General features: G+C 38.2%; 1 long non-coding RNA gene across 1 annotated transcript; it reads right to left on the bottom strand.

Annotated features, from left to right (window-relative positions):
- Positions 1–1,220: 1,220 nt before the first annotated feature.
- LOC122667846 lies at positions 1,221–20,357 on the bottom strand. Its single transcript, XR_006333869.1, has 3 exons — positions 20,345–20,357; positions 2,398–2,490; positions 1,221–1,252 (listed from the first exon to the last, which is right to left on the bottom strand). It is a non-coding gene; the product is annotated as an uncharacterized LOC122667846 (long non-coding RNA).
- Positions 20,358–21,839: the final 1,482 nt, after the last annotated feature.

Genomic DNA, 21,839 nt, shown 5'->3' with positions numbered 1-21,839 from the left:
ACTATATTGCCAAATGCTAGTTAACAACTACATTCAATTGGCCTTTTCACCTAAAGCCAAATAAAAAGAAACTTTTAGAATTTGAATGTTTAAGAAGTTCTGTTCATTAAAACGTTTTATCGTATACCCAATTTAGATTGGGTTAAATTTTTATCCTCTTAAAATAAAATAAAAATACAAAATCAATACGTGTTTTAGCCGAACCCCTTTAGGGAGCTTCCAAAAATTGACGGGCGAGTCAACCAAAGTAAGGCGGAACTAGCTCGCCTCTCAAAGTGTGTTCGCTATGGTGAGTATTGGCACGACTCGTCGTCTCTTAGCGATCATTGACGAGCCGCCTTACAACCCCAACAGGACGGATTATCTTTATTATGAATGTCCCCTCCTTATTTATAATACCCTCCACCTTAACTACTCTCCTTATCTTTTCGATGTGGGACTAATTTCTTTCCTTCACCGTCTCTGTTCATATCTCTCTTTCTCTCACAACATTTGGAAGTTAACCGTGCAGCATTTTGTTTTCCACATTTTGCTTTCATGAGCTCCAATTTGAATGTAATTTCTTCCATATACAATTCTCCCGTGCGATGCATGGGTTTCTTGTGAGTAAAAATTCCCCCCATCCCCCTTTTTTGAGGTGATCCCTATATGCGGTTCCCTGAGCGTTCCCTTATCTACTAAATTTGTAATGCAGAGTTGATACTCACCTGATCAAAACATTATTGCATAAGCTATAAATAGAAGAGTTCATCTGTGTCATTGAGAGGCATTATTGAACGAACTACAAAATTAAGGCTACATCCATTTCTTAAATGTGTTTGCTGAAAGTCCATCAATCTTATTATATAAATATCAATCACCATTGTTTCTGTCTTACAGAATTTCATGTTTTCCCTTCCTAAACAGCATCTCTTTAATTCAAGAGAAACCATTAATGAAGATTATTGAATATTCTAGTCCCACTGCTTGCTTACCTTTCTCACCTTCTAACCAAACCTGGAGTATGATAAGCTTGTCCCATACAACCATGGTAGGGCACACAAGCAAATGGAGCATGAACCTCTTGTGGCTAAGGACTTGTCAGTATCACCCACCATAACGGATCTTGAGTGGTTCTGGAGGTTCTTCTTCCATGATACCTGAACCTCTTGTGGCTAAGTACTGACGGATTGTCGTCTTCCGGTCACCAAGAAAAGTGTGGTCCAAAAAGTTGTTGTAGGCTGCATCACCTAGATTTTTTGCTGCCAACACACTACAGAGGCTATTTGATCAACTTAAGTCTATGTAACATAATTTTTCCATAGAGTTCTCCATAGACCATAGCAAACAAGGAATGGAAAATTTTAATAGCAAAACAAACAACCGCCCCTTAAAATTTACTAGCCAAAAAAAACCCTAATGTAATTGGATATAACAAAAGAAATTACTTAGTACCCACTGGAGAGATAACTTGGGTGAGCAAGTGGAAACTGGTCCATAAATGTACAGGAATATTGGCTCTAAAGCATCTGTATAAGTTAATATCAATGTATTTAAGTTTACCGGTACTCAGATTCTGCATGTTTATAATCTACCTGTTCTATAAATGTAAAATGCAAGCAGGGTGTTGGATTTTGGAGTGACTGGTCCCTCTAAAGTGATATTCTAAGCCAAACAAATCCTAGAGGACCAATAAAAAATTTGAAGATTCAAGAAAAACAGACTTATAAACCGGATAAGCCACAAAGAAAACATTTCTGCACTCCCTCTTATTTAGATGCAGCTTATGAACACCAGTTCACTTAGGCTAGATTTGTTAAAAACTAATATAAAATTGTTTTAAGGATAGGGAAGGGGAAAATATTTTATTGAAATGCAATACAAAAAATTGAAACATAAGATCTATTTCAAAATTCAGTATGCTATTTTCCCAAAATAGTGATGATATTTTAATCATTGGTACTCTTGACATCCATGGAGGACTCCAGCCCTATCATACAACTGGATTCATTCCCTCATCCAACCTTGTTCAAATGTGCTTTTAGGTCATGTCCAACCAAAAAAATAATGCCAATATAAGTAATAATTATTTTTTCAGGAAACACAACACTAGTCCCCCTCCCCCCTCAGTTCATATGAAAATATTTCAATCTTTTTTGATTCCATGGATTATTATTTTTCGTTCTTGGAAATAATTGAATTTTTATTGAGTTATTAATATAAGGGAAAAATGAAACAAATAAGATAAATTTACAGCAAAAAAAATGCAGTCCTGGTTACCAGAATCATTCTTCGCCACAAGAGATAATTTATTTTCCATGGTTCCAAAGTCACAGTTTGTTGTATGAAACTTTTATTCCTCACTGGCAATTGCTGTAAGTATTCATAAAGATATGCAGATAAATAAGTGATACTAACCAGTGTCGAAGATATACACGGCAAGGTAAGATATCTTCCCGCCATATCTGATGGATGTTAAATCGTCCATATCGCTGAAAATATAACTCCTTGCTTCCTGCAGGAGGGTTATTGGAATATAAAATCTAGTGCAATACACTGCAAAGGATCAAAGTATGGCATACATTGTAGATAGAAGGTAATTGGCTTTCTTTCTTATGGTGCTAATCCATTTGAAAAAGAAATGCACATCGAAGAGGGTCACTAGCAGTCTCTCATAGTCTAATGTATGATGTGTGAAACTCATTTTAAGTTTCATCTATGCTAATATTACGATTAGGAAATGAAGACATATCGGAGATGAAAATTAGTTGCAACTACTACTCATTTTCCCTTTTTAATATATTATGAATATGAATGTTTTAACTCAATTTCAAGAGAACTGGTAATATCACTGGCCAGTTTTTTAGATAAGTCTGCCACTATCCAAAATCCATGCATGAGATGGTTGGCAAACTATTTTTGTTCCAATATGGGATCAAGTTCACATCAGACCTTGGTGCAATGGTAATGTTGTTCACTTGTTCTATTGCGACCTAGTGGTTGCGGGTTCAAGTCAGGAAAATGCCTCTCCGTGAAGCGGGGGTAAGGTTGCACACATTATGACCCTCCCCAAACCCTGCAGTGGCGGGAGTTTCGTGCATTAGGTACATATTTTTTTATGGGATCAAGTTCACATTCTGTTATAACTAACTCTATTAACAGTGGAAATAATGTAACAATATAAACCCGAATAAGATTTCAGGAAAAGATGATAACAGTTTACAGGAAAAAATTCACAGAAATTATTATTAAAAAAAAAATAATAAATAAATAACTTTTATACCCCGTACCCAGAATAGTATTTAATATTGATTGCTATGGTTGACAGGTGTTGATGGGTTCGTTTTGACGGAATCTGTTTGATGTTGGTTCAACAGAAAAGTTTTGACAGTACAGGTAAATATGAATTCTCATTATTTACAAGCATCAAGTGGGTTAGATTGACCCTAAGAGTAGTGTGGACCCTACCGGTGCTCCACAGTAAAGAGAAAAGACTGATAGTTGTGTGGTTATGGTGAAGCGGCAACTTCACGTGAGTTTCAGAGGATCATCTAGTCAGAGTTTGGGGAAACCCAAAACATGAGATATGAGGCAATCGAGTTACCTTTCAGAAAAACAATCAGGGTAATTGGACTTGAATTGGCAGAGTTATGGCCGATTTAGTAAGAAATGGTTGATTGAAGGATCCTAAGAAGGCAGGATCCGGCTGATCGCAGTAGCCCAATCGGCCCAAACCAGTTGAGAATCGGTCAGACCGGATCTGACAACTGGTCGGGAATTCTCCGATCGGTCATCGTCCAGTTGACTGATGTACATGGTCGGCTGTTCAACCGGCTCACCAGTTGGGCCGAAAATGGCTATATTAGAGCCAAATATCATCATCATTTACAGTGATGATGGCTGATGCCAATGTATATAATAAAGTTTCATAGTTTATGGAAATGTTTATAGATATTCAGCTGTGATATCCTGATGTCTCTAATATATGCTTATAATTTTCCGCACTTAGTAAGAAACAAAATTGAAAGACCAACCGTTAGTTAACGGCGTCTCGTGAGGCCTGCACCCATATCTTTAACCTGGATTTGGGGACACTACAATAACATTCACGAGAAATTTATCCCAGTAAATCTTACTAAGCATCGCAACAAGGGAAAGGAAGGTATAGGGGTAAAATGGATTCAAAGAGAAGTAGAAGAGCAGAAAAGTAAAAGATAACAAAATATGATGGGAAAGGATATGGAAAGGATACCGTACCAATGAATACTTGAAAAAATGACAGAGGGGTCTGATTAAGATCAGTATGATAGACGCTCTTGCTACTTTTAACAATAGTATGTCAACCAATCTGGCATTTTTGTAAAGATGGCTATTAGGATCAGCTGATTTGTTAAACACTGGAGCAAAAAATTTGATAATATGCCTTCTTTACACCTTGAAATTTACTCATCCCTCCAGGTAAAACATAGAAGAATAGGGTGTGTTGCTTTGTGGAATCAGGAAAAGTTAGTCATCCTTTAGGTGAAATAGATGAATTGAATATCAAGCTTCTCTGAACCTAGGGAACTATTACATTAATGATTCAACATACGATTATCTGGAAAAAGTAGTGTAGCTCGAAGTCATTTATAATGAGTCACACACAACACAACCACAAATATGGTCTTCCATGAACCTTGATCAGGAAAAAAAAAAAATGACAGACCACTCTAATGCTTGTGCGAGAGGTAGACATGCCTTGGTCATGGGAAAATATGACAGACTAGTCATACCTTAGGTGAAATAGATGAAGTGGTAAAGTAATATTCAGGATCAAATTTATTGAAGAGATCATGCTTCAATAGAAATGGTAACAACAGATAAAGAAAAAATGCAGTCTAGCAAATTGCCTACCAAGGTCAGATACAATAAAGAGTCCATCATAGTGATTGTTTGGAAGGATTGGTCATGTATCGGTCTGTCACTGCAAGGTGTATGATTGATTGGCTGATTCCAAATTATCGAAGGGATATGGCCCTTAGTGTATCAATTAGATTGTAATTTATCCAAGTGATCATGCACTAATTTTAGGTTCTCATTTATATGCTATCCAGTAATTGGGGATAATTGTTGGACTTAATCAATGTGGCACGAGCAACTGTTGATAACAAGTTTTTCCTCCATAACCCTAATCTGGTCTATTACCCTTTCGATAATATGCACAATGTTTTTCTTTTGCAATTGTGATTGAACTTCTGGAATCATGAAGGAATCTACACCAAGTACATAGTGGTTAATCCAAATTTGATAATTCAGAACTTGATAGAACTCTGCCCTCTATAGGGATGCTCCCTTCGTAGCAAATTAAGATAAAAAACTCCTCTTTCAATATATATATATATCTTACAATGGAAAATAAGAATAGGGGACGAGGCCATATAATGTCCAATTTTATATTTAAGACGAGGTCCGAACGTCGACTGGTAGGATATGGATGGTGAGTTAGCCAGCTACACAGAAGAGGAAAGGTTCAAGAAGTTTGACTTCACCCGTACTTTGTAGCGTAGTTCATTAAACCTAGTGTAGGTTCAAGTTCAAAAGACACCTCCAACGATATGTCCTACTATGTCTAAAATTTACTCAGTAGTCTGTTCCATTTTATCGATATTTTGAAACTTGTGGGGGATTGTTGGAATTTGTGTTTTCAAAAAGTAATTTCAAAACTTTCCTTTTTGAAATGTTCTTTTTGAAATATAAGTTTCAAATATGAAAAACCCTTTCCCTCCACTTTGTTTTGATTTTGTTGGAAACACTTGTATATGTGTGTGCATGGTGGTTTGAACCAAGGACCTCTTGTATAAACGTGTAAGGAAACTTGAAAAGGCATGAGAACCTCTTCAAGTTTAGTCCCACATTGGTTAGGGACAAGTAGAAAAGTGAGCTAATATGAGCTCATGTAGCTTACAAGGGATAGAGGGTTCTAAGGGAAGTCTCCCTTGTCCCATGTGTGAGATTGGGGTCCGGGGTGCTTTTCACACACGCGCGCGTGTCGAGCCGGTCGTGGTCGAGGCGGGTGTGGGTTCATATGATGTATTCTTTTTGGTGAAGTACATGGACATCCACCCCTGATCCGAGATGGTATCATGCACATGCACTGTAGTACGTATAGGCACATGCATATACATGCACCCATACGTAGGGACCTAGTATGTACACCTACCTATACGTAGAGGGGTCTGTATATGGGGTGTACATGTCTGTACATGTACAGGTGTGTAGAGACACATCCTATACGTACAGGTACTAGTGAGCTTATAAAAGCAAATGGGCTTTGGGCTTCAAAGGATATTCGTGTAAGTGTTTCCAGTGTTCTGCATTCTATTTGCTTCTTATCTTCTTCTTCCTCCTTTCTGATTACTGAGTAATTACCTTTGGGTACTCCGTATTGTAATCATTCTTGGGTGCTGCCAATTGTGATTGAAGTGGTTTTATCTTGGAGGTAGAAAGCCAAGGTTAACCCGGATCTGCACTAATAGGGGGCGTTCCACACCTTAAGGAAAATACTCTCTGTACGACTCAACTTGTGTTCCTACTTGCTGTTTTGGAAGAAACAAGAAGACAATCATCGTTGTACTGTAAGTTGTTTTATTTTTGTATTTATTTTGTTATTTCATTCGGGTATATATATATTTATATACAAGCAAATTTTGTCAAGTCTTATACCGGTTGCCTAGAATACTATTATCTAACAAGCTTAAGGTGTGGAATAGGTATAAGACATGGCTACTGATTCTGGTTCAGATGCACTTAATGTCAATCCAACCAATGGGGCAGATCCAAATGTTGCTGCCGATCCAGTGATGCCTACCATGTTTTCTCATCCGACTAATGTTGTGCCCTCCATGAGTGCTCTTCAACCGTCAATGGAGAAAATGAGGATTGTTTCGGAGTTTGACAAAATTGACCAGTTTAATGGTCAAAATTTGAAACGTTGGAAACAAATGATGCTGTTCGCTTTGACTCAAATTGGGGTGGCGTTTGCTTTAACAGAACCCAAATCGAGCCAAAGTGATGATGATGCACTTGAGGCAAAGAGGCTTGCATGGGTGGAGGCAGACTTCCAGTGTAAAAATCGTATATTGAACGCTCTCCCTCTTGAATTGTACAATGTTTACAATTCACTTGAGTTTGGTTATATAATTTGGGAAGCGCTCACCAAGAAGTATACTCTTGAAGATGCGGGAAGCAGCAAATATGTGACGGCAAATTTTCTTAATTTTGAGATGAATGATGATGAAGAAATATCTCCTCAGGTTGACAGGTTCCAAGTACTTGTTGGACGATTGGCCAAAGAGAATATTGTCTTGCCTGAAGGTTTTGTTACCAGTTCCTTGATTGAAAAATTACCTTCCTCTTGGAATGAATTCAAAGTGGCTATGAAGCATAAGAGGAAGGAATGGACTTTTGAGCAAGTTGTGGTCTGAATTAAAATTGAGGAAAGGAACAAAGCAAAAGATAAGGTTGACAAGGTAACTGGGTTGACTAAACTCAAAGCGAATCTTGTGGAAACCGGGAAGCAATCACCATCTAAGAAGAGCCTTCAAACTAAGAAGGATAAGAGCTTCAAGAAGAAAAAGGGTAATTGCTTCATCTGTGGCAAAGCAGGTTATTTTAAAAAGATTTGCCGAAACAAGAAAAAGAATGAGAAGAAAATCAATCTCATTAAAAGCGAGATTTTCACTGCTATGGTAACCGAGGTGAATATGATTGATAAACCCAAAGATTGGGTTATCGACCCCGGTGCTACTCGGCATATCAGTGGGGATCGAAGTATGTTTTCCAAGTATTCACCGGTTATCACAGGTGAAAGGATATTTATGGAAAATTCTAATACTTCGATTGTTGTCGGCAAGGGACAAGTCACTTTAAAATTGACCTCGGGAAAGACATTAATTTTGGACAATGTTTTTCATGTTCCTGAAATAAAGAGGAATTTGGTGTCAGGGCCACTCTTGAACAAGGCAGGGTTTAAATTATCTTTTGAGTCTGACAAGATAATATTGGTTAAGAATGATGTATTTGTAAGAAAGGGTTACCTAAGTGATGGGCTCTTTGTATTAAGTGTTTCTGATGTTATGAATGAAGTATCTGATTCTGTTTACTTTGTTGGTTCTTATGATATGTGGCATGCTAGATTAGGACATTGTAGTGCTGCTTATATTAACAAGATTTGCAAATTGGGATTAATTGATGGGAACATCAAACCCTCCTTGGACAAGTGTTCTACCTGTGTTGAGGCCAAATTTACCAAGAGGCCACATAAGTCTGTGACTAGACAAAGTAATCTTCTTGATCTTATTCATAGTGACTTATGCGATTTTAAGTCACTAGAATCAAGAGGTGGTAAGAAATACATGGTAACGTTTATTGATGATTATTCAAGGTATACTATGATTTATTTGCTTGCTTCAAAGGATGAAGCGTGTAATACATTTATCTCATATAAGGCGGAAGTTAAAAATCAACTTGGGAAGAGAATTAAAAGACTTACAACTGACAGAGGTTCAGAGTATTTTAATCTCTCTAATTTTCTTGAAAGCAATAGCATCATACATGAAACTACCGCTCCTTATCAACCAGAATCGAATGGCATAGCCGAAAGAAAAAATCGGACCTTAAAGAAAATGATGAATTCACTACTAGTAAGTTCAGAATTACCTCTTGAAATGTGGGGGGAAGCTATTTTAACGGCTTGTTATATACTCAATAGAGTACCCCACAAAAAGACGGGTATGTTGCCTTTCGAGTTATGGCACAATCGAAAGCCTAGCATTAAACACTTACGAGTTTGGGGTTGTTTGGCAAAGGTAGCAATACCTGAACCAAAGAAAATGAAACTTGGTTCTAAGACTTTTGATAGCGTATTTATAGGATACGCGATGCACAGTAATGCATACAGGTTTATGGTACTAAAGACCATAGAAGGTGTATGTGAAGAATATGACATTGTTGAGTCTAGAGATGCTGAATTTTTTGAAAATATCTTTCCTTATAAGTCAAATCAGGCTAATAACAAGATTGTAGTGATTCGATGTTAGAAAAAGAAGTGTCAAATGATGATCATGCAATTGATGATGGTCATGAGTTAAGTGATGACGATACAAGTCAACTACGAAGAAGTAAAAGACAAAAGAAATCTAAGTATTATGGACATGATTGGATCGTTTATTTAATAAATGATGAACCTCACTGACTTGTCTATCTAATAGATAAGGATCCTGTTACCTATAGAGAAGCAGTAACATCTCAAGATGCTGTATTCTGGAAGGAAGCAATAAAAAGTGAGTTGGATTCAATCATATCCAATTATACTTGGGAATTTGTTGACTTGCCACAAGGATCTAAGGTGTTAGATACTAAGTGGATATTTCGTAAAACATTGAAAGCGGATGGATCACTTGACAAGTTTAAAGCAAGACTAGTGGTCAAAGGCTTTAGACAAAAGAAAAAAATTTACTATTTTGACACTTTTGCTCCTGTAGCCAGAATTACTACTATAAGAGTTATGATGGCCCATAGCGTCTATATACAATTTGGTGATACACCAAATGGATGTCAAAACAACATTTTTAAATGGTGACTTGGAGGAAGAGATTTATATCAAACAACCGGAAGGTTGTAGTGTTCCTGGACACGAACAAAAAGTGTGCAAATTGGTGAAGTCTTTATATGGACTTAAACAAGCACCAAAACAATGGCACGAAAAGCTTGATGTTGTACTACTATCAAATTCTGGTCAATGATGCAGAAAGATGTTTGTATAGTAAATTTCATCAAGGAAAGGGTGTGTTTATACTAGTTTATGTCGATGACATGTTGATAATGGGAACTAGTATGAATATAGTGAAACAAACCAAGAGTCTTTTGGTGTCTAACTTTGATACCAAAGACATGGGTGAAGCTGATGTGATTCTTAGAATAAAAATCATCAGAAAGGAGAAAGAAATTATCTTATCTCAGGCTCACTATGTTGAGAACATGCTTAAGAAGTATGGTTATTTTGATTCAAAGGCTATAAAGACACCTTTTGATCAGGGATGTCATTTACGAAAGAATTTGGGTGAACCAATTAATCAAAAGAGATATTCTCAGATTATTGGTTCCGTTTCGTATTTGATGAATAGCACAAGGCCGGATATTGCTTTAGCCGTTGGGAAATTGAGTCAATTCACTCATAACCCTGGGGAAGAGCATTGGCATGCTATTAACAGGTTAATGAGGTACCTAAAAGGTACGATGAATTATGGTCTTCATTATAGAGGAATACCAGCTGTACTAGAAGGTTATTGTGATGCTAATTGGATCTCAGATACGAATGAATCCTTAGCAACTAGTGGGTATATATTCACGCTAGGTGGTGGAGCAATTTCTTAGAAATCTGTATAACAGTCGTGTAGTACAGGTTCCACCATGGAAGCTGAATTTATTGCCTGAGAAAAGGCAGGAACTGAAGCCGAATGGCTCAGGAATGTTGTGACGGAGATTTCATTGTGGCCGAAACCGGTGCCTTCTATCTCACGTCACTGTGATTGTATGGCAGCTATAGCAAAAGCAAAGAATAGGGTGTACAATGGAAAAAGGAGACATATACGTCTATGTCATAATTTTGTTAGGTAGTATATAAGTGAAGGGATGATAGCTATCGACTATGTGAAATCTGAAAAGAATCTTACGGATGTGTTCATAAAACCTATGCATACATTACTTCTTAATGAAGCATCTAAAGGAATGAGCTTGAGGCCTGTGTCATAGGTCATGTGATGGAAACCCAACCTATGTGAAGAGGACTAATTCTGAATTAGGTTCAAAGGGTACAAAGGAAGTCACTAGGAGACCTGTATAGTACTACTATATATTTGCTCATTCTGGTTAGATGGTAAAGTAGTACCACCACAATGAAAAGAGGTTGAGTTATAAGACTCTTAATTAACCGAATCCTACGAAATGTGGGGGTGTGTTAACTGTGGTGCACATTGGCTAACCTAAATGAATGTAGGGGGTGGAGCCGCCTACTGATAAGAGTTTTTAAAAGACGAACTCTTTAAACATTCATGAGACCAAGATAGGGGACGAGGCCATATAATGTCCAATTTTATATTTAAGACGATGTCCGAACGTCGACTGGTAGGATATGGATGGTGCGCTAGCCAGCTACACAGAAGAGGAAAGGTTCAAGAAGTCTGACTTCACCCATACTCTGTAGCGTAGTTCATCAGACCTAGTGTAGGTTCAAGTCCGAAAGACACCTCCAACGATGTGTCCTACTATGTCTAAATTTTACTCAGTAGTCTGTTCCATTTTATCAATATTTAGAAACTTGTGGGGGATTGTTGGATTTTGTGTTTTCAAAAAGTAATTTCAAAACTTTCCTTTTTGAAATGTTCTTTTTGAAATATAAGTTTCAAATATGAAAAACCCTTTCCCTCCACTTTGTTTTGATTTTGTTGGAAACACTTGTATATGTGTGTGCATGGCGGTTTGAACCAAGGACCTCTTGTATAAACTTGTAAGGAAACTTGAAAAGGCATGAGAACCTCTTCAAGTTTAGTCCCACATTGGTTAGGGACAAGTAGAAAAGTGAGCTAGTATGAGCTCATGTAGCTTACAAGGGATAGAGGGTTCTAAGGGAAGTCTCCCTTGTCCCATGTGTGAGGTTGGGGTCTGGGGTGCTTTTCACACACGCAAGCTCGTCGAGCCGGGCCGGGCCGGGCCGTAGCCGTGGTCAAGGTCGAGGCGGGGCGGGTGTGGGTATGGGTTCATATGATGTATTCTTTTTGGTGAAGTACATGCACATCCACCCTTGATCCGAAATGGCATCATGCACATGCACTGTAGTACGTATAGGCACATGCATATGCATGCACCCATACGTAGGGACCTGGTATGTACACCTACCTATACGTAGAGGGATCTGTATATGGGGTGTACATGTCTGTACATGTACAGGTGTGTAGAGACACATCCTATATGTACAGGTACTTGTGAGCTTATAAAAGCAAATGGGCTTTGGGCTTCAAAGGATATTCGTGTAAGTGTTTCCAGTGCTTTGCATTCTGTTTGCTTCTTATCTTCTTCGTCTTCTTCCTTTTTGATTACTGAGTAATTACCTTTGGGTACTCCGTATTGTAATCACTCTTGGGTGCTGCCAATTGTGATTGAAGTGGTTTTATCTTGGAGGTAGAACGCCAAGGTTAACCCGGATCCGCACTAATAGGGGGCGTTCCACACCTTAAGGAAAGTACTCTCTGTACGACTCCACTTGTGTTCCTGCTTGCTGTTTTGGAAGAAACAAGAAGACGGTCATCGTTGTACTGTAAGTTGTTTTATTTCTGTATTTATTTTGTTATTTCATTCGGGTATATATATATTTATATACAAGCAGATTTTGTCAAGTCTTATACCGGTTGCCTAGAATACTATTATCTAACATAATCTACAAAGATCAATGAAATGTACCTAACAAAACACTAGTGCTGTCTATTTTTATCACCCAAGAATGCGAAATTGAGCTGGAATTCATTTCAAGAATGCATACCAAACACAGTCTCAATGGTACTTCACACTAATACAAGACACTCACAGGGAAACACTCAATAAGCAGGAAAACTATCATAGAGGAACTACTACAGAGGAAGTGAAAAAGAAAACTTTACTAAAGATGTAAATGTGGCTTCAAAATCTCTTTTCTTTTCTATTTTTTTTTTTTTTTTGGGGGGGGGGGATGAATTTGGTAATATATTCACTGAAGTGCAAAAGTACAATCAGCTTAGAGGAATGGGCGGGATAAAGATACAAATGACAGAGAAATAGCGAGAACACCTAAGATCTACATACTTAAAGAGAACTGAATAGGTAATATATTCAGAATCTCTATTTGCTAGATGGCAAGCGTTACTTTCAACTTTTGAATTTGAAATATAACACATAAATAGTTTTAAAAATTCTTTAGCTGATTATCTAACAGAGGATTCTTGTAGGCAAAATGTCCACAAGCTAATCACCCTCGTTCTCCATAGGAAAATCGCTTCAACCAGATATCATCCCATCTTCATACCAAAATCCCAGTTCACTTCAAATACCCTTTGCTGATTTTCCTATACTAATACTAACCAAACCATGAGAGCTACTCAATGAATTTATGACCAAGAAATCGTTGAAGTTGTTGTAAACTAGTAATTTCATATTCTGCATCCCAAAATCCCACTTCACTTCAAATATACCCATTCTGATTTTCCCTCTGAAATCCAAGTAAAAATAGTTGACCATTTCCTTCATCTTAGCTTGAGAAGAGCTTTCTTAATTATCTAACCCATTCTTTAATACAATTTTTTTTTAAAAAAATTCTGAAAAAAGGCGAAAAGGGAAGTGAAGGGAATTTTTTTTCCCTTTTAAGTAGTTTGGCTGCAAAGGCAGTAAAGTGAAATTAATTTTACTAAGTTGTTTGGTTGTCTGTAAAATTGATGTAAAATCAATGTAAAATTTTTTAAAATTTGTAATCCAACCCATTGTACTAACTTTCATTTATTAAGGCTCTTTCTTAATAAACGCTAATCGGTACTGCAGTGAGGTGTGTACCTGCACCCAAGCACAGTCGCGCGAAATGACCAGCACACCCCCTGAAAAGGATCAGGGGGTGTACCAGTCATTTTCAAACTTGTGTTATATATAACAGAATTTTCATGAATTTGAAATAATGTTTGAAAACACATCATAGCTTCCCCGTTGAGACCCACACACTTACTAAGGCTACAAACGGATCGGATTCGGCTTGGATAGTGCTATATCCGCATCCACATCCGATTAGCTTTCGGACAGATTTGAATAGTGCTAAAAGGATACGGATTGAATATTTTATCCGTTTACATGTAAATATGGCTTTTCGGATAGCTAAAGCCTATCCGTATCCGCATCCGTTTAGCTTTCAGACGGATTCGGATAGTGCTAAACGGATTCGAACATGGATACGGACATGGATATGGAAATGGATTTCGGCTATTCATTTACACCCCTAACACTTACACACAAATGTGCATAGGCAATTAGAGAGCGCCTTTGAATTCTAACAATTTGGATGGTCGGGAGAGGGTATCGCACATCAATGGGGGGATATTATCAAACATTCATAAATAGGTGGGCAGACATTCATAGTCATTAATGACCATTGAAGCAATATCAAACTGTAAATTTGGGCTAATGATTCAAAATGCAAACATTCAACATACCTCTTCTGCATTTATCTACAACCAGTTGGATTTTTCCTCAATCAACCAAATAGTACATTTTGCTTACAAAAAAATATATATATATATATATATCAGAAATGGCCACAAACAAGACCAGCCTCAATGGCATGTTTGTATCAGATTGCAATGTCAAGTTCCTTATTGAAGTTTTCCAGCTACGATGTGAGCATTGCATACAAGGGCAAGGATAGGGTCACCACCATTCCTAGGTAAACATAGATCTTCCAAAATAGTAAAGCCTTTGGCCATTCTCTGAAAACTTTGGTTCATGTATCCCTTCAAACTATTTAATTTGGCCATGACTTTGGAAAGAACGCATCCCATTTTCAATCAAGTAATGGCTCTAGGAAGAGCTTCCTACACCAAGAAGAGAAACACATATAAGAACACTCATAGAAAAACTTCAAGCATTCCTCAAAAGAAATCAAAGACCTATTGGTATCCTGGATGGCAGAGCATGCAATGGCAGTCCAAAAGGAGCTTGATGCGATCAGTGGAACAAGAAAAAATGCAATGGCAGCAAAGGTCACTCATTCAATGGCTCCATTGTGGTGATATATATGGGTTTGGGACTATTGAACTTGTTTCTCATTGTTATATGCCAATAGTTGGATTCTATCGACTTGTATACAGATCCTGGTCATTAGTGTAATTTTATGAATCCTTTCCAGATTTGGAGCTACAACACTGCAAGATAAGATTTACTTTGGTTTGGAGGACAAGATTGATGTCTGATAACTGATCAATCAGAAGTAATTACATCTATAACTACAGTTCATGGAAACCCCAATCCAGATCCTCTCTGGCACAGGCCGTTGGGGCAACCGCGCCGTAGAAAATTTGGATCCATGGAAACCCAGCAAATACTTGGGCTTTAAAAGTTAAAATCTAGGATTTGCAGAGGATTTTAGCAAAAGGTCTAGAATGGATTCCTGTAAAATGTAGAGTGCAGCTAGGTTAGAAAGCAAGTTATATAAAGTTGAATAGAACAAATGGGTCTGCCATTTAGTTGAAGTCAGTTCCAAGATTTGTTGATGAAAACCTTCGGGTTCAGAATTAGATAAATAAAGGGAGAGAATTGTCTAAGCAAGTGGCATAGAGGAGCTAACCAATGAGATGTGTTAAAATGGTATCGTGTATAGGAAGGCAACAAGATCATTTTATGTGAAGAGAGAGATAGACACAAAAGTGCTAGTGTATCCTACCCCAGAGGCTCAGAGATAGAACATCCTCCATATATGCACTGGAATTTTATAGCGGTAAAACTAGACTTTCTCATAAAACATATGACAGGTAGGAGGCAAGGGAATGCTTGCAATGCTTCCCCCCAAGTGCTTAGAGAAGAATTCAAGAGCTGAGACTCTTACATAAAATTTAAGTTGAAAACCAAATACTCCCCCCTCCCAACCCAACTTACCAAAGACTATTCAAATAACTTTAGCCTAAACTAGACCAACAAAGCTCAAACAAAAAAATGGAAACTATCAATCTAGACTGGAACCAAGAATAAATCAAAACCAAAATCCCAAAATACCTATTACAACCTAAAAGAGGAGAAATTCAAATAGAACATAATTGATATCTAAATATTTAATTACTACTTCCAATGCACCTTATGCTATACTAACTGTGCTCTTTGATCTGAAGTGGCCAGCTTCCCAAAGGAGGTCTCATATTGACCACCCTCCCTCCCTCCCCCCCACCCCCAATAAATAAAAACCAAAAAACTTATTTCCGCAGCAACTTGTTGATTTGAGTCTACATGCCTGAAATTAATTACATCAAATATGAGAATTCTCTTCTGAAGGCCACAGTAGAGGTAGATCACTTCTTACACTGAAAGAGGACTAATTAAACTTGAACATAGAAATTATTTCTGGAACCAAAACTGGTTTACCTCACATTAGGACAATTATGGATGCCATATCATTATACAATGTGTGTGAGAGAGAGAGAGATGCCCAATACTGAAGACATTTATCAACACTGCTGGATGCTAATAGGTCCTAGCCATTGATTAGTGACTGTTCTCTGTCTTTAATCTCTATTTTTTGTTCTTTGTTCTGCATCAGATTCATAGATAACCCATGAGGTTTCTTATCCGGGTATTCTACGAGAAGAGGCTCTGCTTGCTAAATTATGTGTTCCGCTCCTGCATTTATCAACTATAGACTCTAAAGATTAACATCTAAATAAATAAAACCACCAGAAATTAAATACGAAGGAAAGAGAACATGCTCATCGCTCTTATTTTATTCACATTTGTTATAACCTTTAATCCTTCTTGTTTTCTGATTACTCGTTATTAGATTTCCTCTGGTTTTTTTTTTCTTCTGTATGAATAAAATAAGCTACACTTCGTGTACAAGGCCCATCCCTTTTCCTAGTCACGAGTAGGAGAGGGGACAATGCAAACAGCACAGGCTTATCTCGGAGAAATGATTTCGAAAGGTTTTGTTCTTTTTATGCTGTCAACACAGAGATTATGGTAATCACCATAGACGGAATGCGCTTTACGTAGCTAGGGTGAATAACAAGTTTCTTAAAGAGAATCAAGTAGAAGAAGTACCATTTCTCACATAAAATTGTAACAGGCTTTAGTGCTTTACATGCTTTATACGGTATATACAATAAAAGCAAACAACAGAAACCCAAAGTATGGAACGTGAAAAAGAAGAAGAAGGAAAGGAAAGAGATGACAAGATGGGGAAACCTAGGGTTTTTCACTCATTGAAATCGATTTATTCTATTTGGATTGGAATCAGAAAAATACAAATGATCTATTCCTAATTAGGATAGAGTTACTGAACTTATCTTGCTCAGAGCAGCTTCCGAGCTTTGTAGAGGGAGAAAACTAGCGCCCTTCAGAGAGGTTGATCTTGTCACGCCTCCATCCCGACAAGGGATAAAATACAATAAAAGGGTATGACTAGGACAACACATGTCATCCCAACCACTGCCAGGATCACAGATGCAGTGTCCCAATACACAGTCAGAACTAATATTATCAACATAGTAATATTAGAGCGCGGGGGAAGAAATATTACATTTTGAAAGATCAGGAATACAAGCGGAAGCTTTTACCATAATAGTTATTTCATGCTCAAACTACTGAATGATACATATAGTTTAAAGTTTTCATCCTAAACTGACTATGTAGTAACTACACAAAATATATATTGTAAACAGATAATGTTATTACAAAGGCACAAGGCCCAAAAGTCAAAATATAAAAGGGGACCAAGTTCCAGCCATCAGTATGCCCTGTAGGTAAAATCATTGCAAGGACATCGTTCACAGTACTCTTCCGCCACCTGCATCATAATCTAAAAAGTGTGTACACGAGGGGGTTAGCTCCACTGAGCTAGTGAGGGGATGGGGATGCACAAACACACAATTCACATATAGTCCATGATGTATGCACATGTTAGTAAATTTTCCACCTATCACACAAACTAAGTCAAATGTATATGCTACTATGACAACTCGGGAGACACTATGGGTCACTTATCTTATCGCCACAATGAAACCTCAATTGTCACTACGGGGCCTACGCTGGTCGAAGCCACCAAAACCACCCAATGGCAGATCCCGATAACCATTACTACCATGATTGGCCTCTCTCACCTCCACAGAATTCGGAGTTTTGGTTACCCAATACCTAAACCCCTGTTGGTAAGGGTCGTAGCATAAGGGTACAAAAGTCATAGCCGCAGATATACTACATGCAAGTTTTATCATCCCGAGAGGTATTCCAGGTGCATCAACGTTTCATTCCATCTAGCAGCCAGGTACCAACACGGCATGACGCATACTGTTCAATATGACATTCAATAAAAGGTATTATATATTCCTGGGGTTCCGACACCGTAACTCAAATAAAAGATGGAAAGCAATCACAACATCATCATATCAATCAAGTATTAAAAGTATACAAGATGCACAATCATGCTTAATAAAGTATACTAGTAGCATGGTACATGTACAATTAATAATAGCAAGCCTAAACAACAACTAAACCCACTCACAATATAGGTTATGCCCCGTTCTTACAAGTTCGTCGCCACGATTGAGTGATACACCACAAGATAGGAGTTTTAAGCCTAGGGAAAGAGTGAGAATAAAGTTAAACAAGTGATGGAAAGGATCCCTAAAAGGCATCCCTTAAATCACCTAAGTAATAGGTTTCAGAGGCAGGGTGGTTTTATGGGTGGTCTTAACCCAATTCTTGAAATCGCATATAAAACCTCTCTAACCAGTAGCTTTAAAGCCTAGCAGTTTTATAGGTGGTTTTATTCAAAACCTAAAATCGCATGTAAAATCTCTCTAACCAGGGGCTCATACAGGGAGGTGGTTTTAAGGGTGGTTTCTCGTAGGTCTTAAAATTGTATGTAAAACCTTAGACCTCCAGGTCCGAGATTCAAGGGGTTTTTAACCAAGGGTTTCATTTCCAAGGAGTGTGAAGGCAAGGGAACACCAAAGTAGCTTCCCCCTAGGTCCCTTAAGGTCCTAAGACCTCATTAGGTCCATATAACCCAAAGGATTAAAAAAAAGAATCTAAGAAGGGCTTAATCTAAGGCATAATAGGGTAAAACCCTAAGTCTTTCAAATAGGATGAGATGGTGAGTCTTAGGGTTAGGAATGGAGTGTAATAACTCCACAATAGCATAGGCTAAAGGTTTCAACCGATCCTTGGGTTCTAAGTAGAACCCTGGGTCAAGGTTTTCCCATCTCCCAAGTTCCCAAAACCCCAAAATTGGTCAAAGAAGGGGAGGAGGTGTTAATGGCTTATCTTACCAATTAGAGGAGTTCCACGATTTATCCACCAAGGGATGTGGGTTCAATCTTCAGCCAAAGCCTCTCTCCCTTCTCCTTCCTTCACTCCTTCCTTCCATAGGTTCCTCTCTTAGCTTGGCCCTTCAAGAGGAAAGGAGAAGATGAGCTTCAAGGGAAGGGCAGCAAGGGCTCCTTTCCTTCCATTCTTCTTCTTCTTCCCCTCCTTCTTTCCTTCTTCTCCTCTCCTTTCTTTTTTCTTTCTCTTCTTTCCCTTCTTCCCATGTTTTTGGCTTGAGGAGTAAAAGAAATGGGCTAAGGGAATCCAAGCTTCTATTTATAACTTAAACTCTTCCTAAGGTCTGTTTGGTTGGGTATCAAATAGGTCAAAACCCATTATTGGGCTATAAATGGTTAAGTGGGTCCACCTATTGGTCCCATAAGAAGAGGAAAGGTTGTGGATGGGGTCTACAAGGTATGGGAACACTAGTCCCTTGCACATTTCCCAAGGTAAGTGGGTCCCACAACCAAGTACTCCACTTACAGCTATTTTAGCCTAGGTGATTTTACTCAATACCCAAAACCATATGATAAACCACCCAAGCAAAGATGGGTTATTTTTCACTCCAAACATCCCCGGCTTTGTCTCGTACTTCGAGGACTTCAAAGGGAGAATGTACACATGATATTTAAGGATTAAACGCTTACCTTCGTGTAGTCACATCACCCATCAGATCGAATTCCACCATTTTGTTCCAGTTATCCCCTTGACTGCCACGGCCCAAGGTCACAGGTGTTGATAGTTGGCATTGTCACAACATCTACCAATAGAAAATCAATTTAGTCCAAAAATTTAGGGTGTACATTGGCGCGGGTATAACAAATCTTCCTTGGAAAGCTTTAAGCTTCAGAGAGAGAGAGAGAATTAGGGTCCTTCAGAGAGGTTGATCTTTCGTGGAGAGCATTAAGCTTCAGAGAGAAAGAATCAGCGCCTTAGAGCTTCTGAGCTTCTCAAAGAAGAAATAAAGCTACGAGGAGTCGAGAGACACGACTCAAGCTTGGGTTTTAATTTTACTTCCAATTTTAGTTGGGAAATAAAAAATACAATTTTTATTTACAAGGGGAATTTATTCTCCATGTAAATTAGATTTCACTGACATCCAAACATTTAAGGCTCCGTTTGGTTGCAAGGGGAATTAAAGGGAAAGGAAGTGAAATTTTCATACTTAAAAAAAAAAATCCGTAATCATTATCCCATCTGACAGTATCACTAAGTCCAAATCATTCTATATTTGGTTATTAAATTCCACTTTACTTTGCATCCAATTTCTTTTGGTTTAAAATGTAAAATAAATATTACATGGAAAATGTATCATTACTAAATATGGTAAGAAATTTAAGTAGTTTATATAATCACAAGGGGTAATGATTACAAAAGTTTCTTTTTTTGGTTTGAAAAATTCCCCTTCCCTTCCCTTTGATTCCCCTTGCAACCAAACGGAGCCTAAAAAAAATTCTCCATGTAAAATAAATTTCACTTTACCTAAAAAATTTACATTACCCTGACAACCAAACAAAGCCTATATATTTTGTAATAAATGAAATTAGACCTCTCTCTTCTTCATCTTTAGAATATCAAATCATGAGCACTTGTACATACAGAGTATTTTATATTGAGGTTCAATCCTCAGGCTACCTTTGTATATATATGTATGGAGCGAATCTGAATGTTTCCCTTTTGGGTGTCTTTTATTAGTATAGAGAGGCTCTCCTTAAGCATCATCATGGAAAAATGTAATAGGAAAAGGAACTTTATTCTTATACAGTACATAAATGGTTTTAAAATTCTTTTGCTGATTATGGATATAAAATTTAAGATTCCCTAAATAGGGAAAAGGTTGACACATCACCAAAGGTGCCCAGCATGTGTCAATGGGAAAGACTACCTGGTCATGTGGCACCTGCATCAGCACGGGGGCCAATGGGAGCATGTGCGCAAACATCATGGGGTTAAAATTTCACCTTTCCATGGGAGCAGGGTGGTCATTTTGTACCCATCTATATCTAGGCACGAGAGCTTTGCAACCAAGTAGCGTTCTTTTCCCCTTAATATATGAACCAAAATCCAAGATAGGTGGAAATCCCCAAGACTGCGATGGTCATTTCACGCAGCCTTGTGTCTAAGCACAAGAATTACGTGCCGCACGCCGCACGCCGCACATGACTAGGTAGTATTCTCTCGCCCTTTACATTTGGGGAAAAGAATGCTACCTAGTCACGTGTGGCGTGCAACTCCTGTACCTAGGCACAGGGCCACATGAAATGACCACCACACCTCCATAGAAAGGTAGAAATCCCTAAGGGCACGATAGTTGGTTTGCATGACCCTGTGCCTAGGCGCAGGAGCCATGCACTGTATGTGACCAAGTAGCGTTCTCTCGCCCTTTACATTTGGGGAAAAGAACACTACCTGGTTGTGTGCAGGGTACGACTCCTACGACTAGGCATAGGGCTGCGTGAAATGACCGCTATGCTCGCATGGAAAGGCGGAAATCCAATTGGCTCCGTCATTTTGCACATTGTGTGTCTAGACACAGCAGCCGCGCATTGCACGCGACCAGGTAGCATTCTCTCACCCTTTACATTTTTAGTATTGTGCAAAGTGGTCGCTCTCAAGTCTCAACACACAAGCCCAAACAACAACAAGAACAACAAACTTAGCCTTATCCCAACTTAATGGGGTCGGCTACATGGATCCAAACAAAACAAAGTAAGGAAAACTACGGTGTAAACAGGAAAAAAGGG

The sequence above is a fragment of the Telopea speciosissima genome, chromosome 7 (assembly GCF_018873765.1).
Source record: "Telopea speciosissima isolate NSW1024214 ecotype Mountain lineage chromosome 7, Tspe_v1, whole genome shotgun sequence".
NCBI classification, from domain to species: Eukaryota; Viridiplantae; Streptophyta; class Magnoliopsida; order Proteales; family Proteaceae; genus Telopea; species Telopea speciosissima.
Note: the sequence above shows the minus strand (reverse complement) of the source record. Positions and strands in the feature narration are given on the sequence as shown.